This window comes from Scyliorhinus canicula, chromosome 1 (assembly GCF_902713615.1).
Source record: "Scyliorhinus canicula chromosome 1, sScyCan1.1, whole genome shotgun sequence".
NCBI lineage: Eukaryota > Metazoa > Chordata > Chondrichthyes > Carcharhiniformes > Scyliorhinidae > Scyliorhinus > Scyliorhinus canicula.
In genome coordinates this window covers 214,303,270-214,309,284 of record NC_052146.1, presented here as the reverse complement: position 1 = coordinate 214,309,284, position 6,015 = coordinate 214,303,270, and the positions used below count along the sequence as shown (strand labels likewise).

General features: G+C 37.3%; 1 long non-coding RNA gene across 1 annotated transcript; it reads right to left on the bottom strand.

The window, feature by feature from the left end:
• Window positions 1-3,150: 3,150 nt before the first annotated feature.
• On the bottom strand, window positions 3,151-5,386 carry LOC119971579. The gene is made up of 2 exons (XR_005461870.1): window positions 5,249-5,386; window positions 3,151-3,944 (listed from the first exon to the last, which is right to left on the bottom strand). It is a non-coding gene; the product is annotated as an uncharacterized LOC119971579 (long non-coding RNA).
• Between the last annotated feature and the right edge of the window lie 629 nt (window positions 5,387-6,015).

The following is a 6,015-nucleotide window of genomic DNA, read 5'->3' as shown; positions in this document are numbered from 1 at the left end:
GAAATAACTGAGACAAAATGAAAATAACCAGGGCAAAGGAAATGCTGCGGTTGTGAGCATTTAATAATTTTGTCCTTCAAACAGGAGAATAATAAATTAGACTATCTTATAGGAGTTGTGCAGGAAAGATGGTTAAATATGTTGAAACACCTTTAAATCTGATAAATTTGACAACCAATGTAAGACAAATACTAATAATATTAACACTGAGTAATGCCTCCTTGTGCAATATTCTAGCTTCAGGTCTCTCTAAGTTTCACAGTTCATTATTTTTATATCTGTTTGAAACAAGTGTTATTCAAGTGCAGCAATTTTAGCATATAAATATTTATACTTTCTTTAAATACCCTGGCCATAATTCCAGAAAAAAAGTTTTATTTTCCAATTTTGCTGCAGAATATAATCACAAATAATTATAATCATCATAATATTTCACTTGTCAGACAAAGGCACCCATGACTTTTGTTTCCTATCTCCCCCCGCCACCCCCAACTCCCCCTTCCTTTTCCCAAAAAGATGTTTTAAAGAAAAGGTTTGGGATTATTTTCTTCTAACCTTTGCGTTTTGGCTTGTTTCGTCGGGGAGAATGACAACAATTTGGCAAACTCTCTTCTGGCTGCACTCACAATTGACAGGCAAATTATCTAGGGCCCTGCTGTTCTTATTACCAGAGGAGAGACTATCAGGAGGATGTGTGGGTGATCCCTCTCTCCTGTCACTATTTGTCAGTGGGACAAGGGCCACAGTTATAGGTAGCTGACAGGTAATTTCAACAATAACAATTACTCCTATTACTGGTGTCATAAACAATTCGGCAAAGACAAGGCAATAACAATGGTTTATAATTCCATGCCGTATAAATAAATGCCAGCTGGTAACAAGTAATTTGCCTGGGATCAAAAACCTCATTCAGCGTAAATATTTTTATTTTGGAAAAGAATGACCAGGACAAATATGCAATTAAATAAGAAATTAAGAAGCATTCAGCTGATGGCTCGCTAGTAAACACAAGTCTTGAAGCAAGAGTCACCCTGATGATTGTGCTTTAGATGTATACATACAAACATATTTGTTGGGAAAATGTAGTGTTCTTACTATAATAAAAATCTAAAGTAACTGAACACTGCTCAATGCACATCATCCTGTCAAATACATCTATATTTTGTTTCATTTCGTCCAAAGTATGAACTCAGGCAATAACAATTATTGAAGTTTACAAGATATATATGTTCTTGCTTTAAAAAAATTGTGATTAAACCAATATAAAATTAGACATGTACAATGCCAGAAGCAATGTTGTACGTTGCATTATGGAAATGGGTTTTCAAGCTGAATATTGAAACTTTTGTGTTAACCATTACTATATACAGTGCATGGCATTCTACTGAAAGTAATTAAGAAATAGAGCCATGCCAGAATATGCCTAACAAGAGCCTCCGAAACACCAAATTTGCAATTTCCTTATCTGACCAGCAGACAATACAACATCAGTCCGACAGGCAGTAAAAGAATTTGAAAATCTCTAATTAGAGGGAGCTGAACAGCAATTAACGCATGTCAAACTTCACTTCATCAAGTGCCACTCTAATTTTCTCACTAAAAATTAATGGACTTTTCTGACCCCAAGGCAATGTTGTTTCAAATCTGCTCAAGATGCAGTGTTGCACAGCTAAGCATCTGATTACAATCCGCCACACTTCTAACTACCATCATTCTCACTGCCACTGATACTTTGTCAACAGTAAAATTACACCACACTGATAAAAATGCATAATGGTATTGCTCAACTGTAGGCTTGTTCGCACCATGTCGGAACACCTAGGTTTTATTTGCTGAAACCCGTCTTAATTCAAGCATTGCTCTCTCTTTGCTTCTCTCATACAGTACTTTGCTTTCAAACAGAGTCTCAAACCTTTATTTTCTAATCAGTATTTTCCTAATTATTATATAGTAAAAGCAAAACAATCAAGCAATGAGTGGGCAAGAAACTGGAACTCATTTCTACTTTTGTTATTTTCTTCCTAAAAATAAGATCCAGGGACAGGCAAGTTGTTTCTGTTTACTAAAACATGCAAAAACACACAGAAGACTCAATAGAACACACAAAAACACAATAGGACACACAAAGAACACACTAGAACACACAAATACACACTAGAACACACACAAACATGCTAGAACACATAAAAGACACCCTAGATCACACACAAACACAATATAACACATAAAGGATACACTAGAACATACAAAAACACACTAGAGCACACAAAGGGCAGACTAAGACCCACAAAAACAAACTAGAAGACACAAAAACACACTGGGACACATGAAAACACTAATACAGATAAAAGACACTAGAATACAGAGGAGATTTTAGCCTGTATTAATGACTTGGCGTTCATGAAATTATCAGAGTTAAAATAGATAATGAGCATAGACCTAATGATAAGGAATTGAAACACAATTTTTTACATTTTTTAAAAAGAAAGCAAAAAAGTGAAAATGAATAACATGAGAGAAATTTATCCTCATGTTTGAATTTGGCATAGGATTGATGAAAAATTACACTGTATTTCACAAACAAAAAAAAATGCAATGGCCACTTTCTTATACTGAAGTGAAATGGAAAACATTTGATATTTCCACACAGATGAGATCCTTTAAACTCTGCCACATTAAATAAAGCTTCAATTCTACCGACATCAGAAGTCAATTGACACAGATCAGCCATATGGTATTTTTATCACCAAAGCCACATTGTTCATTATCCAAAGTTACATAATTCTGCTCCCCAGCACTCTGTAATATTGATGTGCTTGGAGTTCAGTGACCGCAAGCTATCTGGTGTATACTTGCAATATTCTATTTAATAGGGAATAATGAATCATAAAAGCCCAGAGAAGCAGGCTTTTGCCTGCTAATTCTCTGTTGTAATTTCATTGTTTGGCATCTGAGATGAGTTCTGCCCTGCTGAACAATAAGACAAGAACAGGCAGTGAATGCAAATGGAGCTGCTTTATTGCTCAGAGTGTCATGCCTGTGTTTAATATCGATGGAAGAAATATGATTTTTATTTCATTCGTACATAAAAAATGTACCATATCAATATTGTTTAAAAAAACTGCATTAAAGAAACATTTCAGACTCAAATCTGCACCAAGATTTAATTTATTTTTAAAAATCACACTACTTTTCAATTTGAAAACTGGACCCAGTTCCAAATAAAAAGAGAAAGGAATAAGAATCAATTCTTAGACAAGAACAACATAAAAAAAAATGAAAGGTTTCACCCCCAATCTCTAAAGTAAGACACACACTCAGGAATGTCCAATTCCCTTCTCCACCACAAAACTAGGTGAAAGAATTGACAATGTAATTTTGCTATTTGCAAGTGATCCGAAGGATAAAAAAGATTGTCTTTTTTTTTCTTTTTACTATTTTATCAAAGCTGTTCATTTTCTACCTTCAGGCACTGAGATGTTGAAATTGCAGATATTTCGCTGTCCATTCTGTAGACTGTCTTCCTGGTGCATTTGATTTGCATACATTTGTCTCCAGCCGACAATCCTTTCAGTTCATTAAAGGATCTCCTCACATTATTTCCTAACCCTGCTGTCAGTAAGGAATTCACCTGTGCTGATTGAATCAGAGGGTGTAGAAACCAACCAGAATCTTTCATTTGGAGCAATCTTCCTCTCCCCTCTCAAGGAATGGGCAACATTTACTCTTAACAGCCTCCATGTCATGATGGATACCTCCAGGGGTTAGAGGTTAAAGTTGATTTGAGGGTCAGCAGAGACAGAAAAAAAAAATAGGCAAACCAGACTCCAAAGTGGATACTTTGCTGTCATGTGGCAGAACTAGTCTTCAGCCATGAACCTTTTTTCAGCATCCAATAGTGCAGCGAGAGAGTGTGAGTATCTCACCCAGGCCCCTGCTAGAGTCTGAAACACAGAAAGCACAAGCAAATAGCATTAATAGCAAGCAGGGTATGGACCACAGCAACACTCCACACTATCAGCCCATACTTATTCATTTCTTTTTCGATTCGGCAGTCAACTTATTTCTGTTTATTTGGTAAAGGCGCGTCGACCCATTGCCGAAACCTGTTCAGTGTGCTGCGCTGAATAAAACTTTTATGGCTCGTAAAAAGAGAGCAATCCATCTCAATGCTCTTTGCGGCATACTTCAGTGACAGTTTGTCTGCTAAGTCTTTCCGAGAGCATCGCCTGTCACTGAAGCTGGGGTACATTGTAAGTTGCACACCGAAAACCTGGTAATTATTTCCCTGCGTGCTGGGAGATCAACAAACAGCCTGGGGAATACACGTTTCATTGGCCAAATAAAATCCACACCTAGCCTTTTCCAATGAAACAAAATTGTGTTTCTATCATGTTTTAGACATTTTATGCTTGTTTAGTGGCCTATTGAGCACGTGTGTTCTTTCACTTCACGATCCTATTCTAGATTATTTTAAATTCAACTTGATACAAGAAATTAAGTGACCTGATTTTTTTTTCTAATTTGAAGAGCATGTGAATCTTTCCTTTCTCCCCTTCAAATACTTCCCTGTTTGCAGAGTATATCCTAACTTCCTTCTCCTCCCCTTTTTCTCTGGCTCCTCAGGTCACTAGACTGTAAATACACACAGCACTACCCCCAGCCCATAAATCTGAGCGATGGTCTGTAATGTATTAAGATTAGTAATGCAAAAAAAGAACAAAACAGACCTCACTTGAGCACTTTCCATCAAAAAAAGTTTTTAAAAATTCCGTCGAACCACTTAAAGTCCTCTATAAAAATACATTCCAACTTGTAATGTTTTGATATGCAACGAGCTTTGGCCATGCATTCGCTGTTCAGTTTTGCAAGTTATTATAGATAAATAAATAGAACCTACAATTTTCTTTTCTCAAGTTCTGTTGAGTTGGCAGAAGCCTCTCTATTCTGAGTTTCTCGCCATTATTTTGAATCGCATCCAGTACAGCAGAATTGCAGCAGAAAACCACAGTAGTTGTGTGGGAGATTGATTTAAAATCTAACCGGCAGTTATATCCACGTGGAGGAACAGAACTAACACTGACAGAAATTCATGAACAATTTAACATTCCAGAAAGAGTTGATGCCCGCTCATACATTTTTTGCACTGTTGATTAAAGAAGTAGTAATATGAGGTGCACTTGAAATGAAGAAAGAATTCCTCATCTACCATGCCTCTTTTTGCAGTTTTTCAGCAGTGGCTACTTACCTCCCAGTTACCAAGACTGAGTCCTGCTGCTTCAGAGTACTTGTTCACTTTCCACTGTACTTCAAATGAACAGTGATAGGTTTCACATAGGAGAGCAGTGCCAGTGTGACCATTACAACCAGTGCTCCACTCCCATATGGAAAGAAGGCAAAAAAAAGATTACTTACCTTTTGCTCACTCTGAAGAAAAGTCCAAAGTAGCTGTAGGTGCAGAAATATTTAGACTGCAGGAATGAATCAGTTAAGGGGGGTGGCACGTGGCAGTGATTAGAAAGGCACAGTCAATCACTACGGAATAGCTTTCTATAAAGATGCACTTAAATATGAATACATCGGGCCAGAATTTACCAGGCGTCGAGATTCACATTTCCCACTGGCAGTACACCCACACCTGAGGGTTTCCCAGCATCGTGGCTTCAATGGGAAATCCCATTGCTCAGCATCAGGAGTATAGAATCCCGCAGCCAGGGAATGGCGCATGGCCGAGGAACACGCGACTGGGGAATCGGAGAATCCAGTCCATTGCTTCAGTCAGAGTACCTCTTCAGTCAGACAAAAACAATTCAGAAAGATGCTTAGTATATTTTTCCTTGATCGTGTCTGTGGCATGGTTTAGTAGAAGTCTGCAAATCATCCTATATTACTAATTTTGAGTAGAAAAAATGGAATACTACATTTTAAAATTAGTTGCTCCAAGATTCTGTGATGGGATCATATTGTTCGACATGAGTGTTATGAGTTTAAGGCTTTAGCTTAGGTGCAACGTTG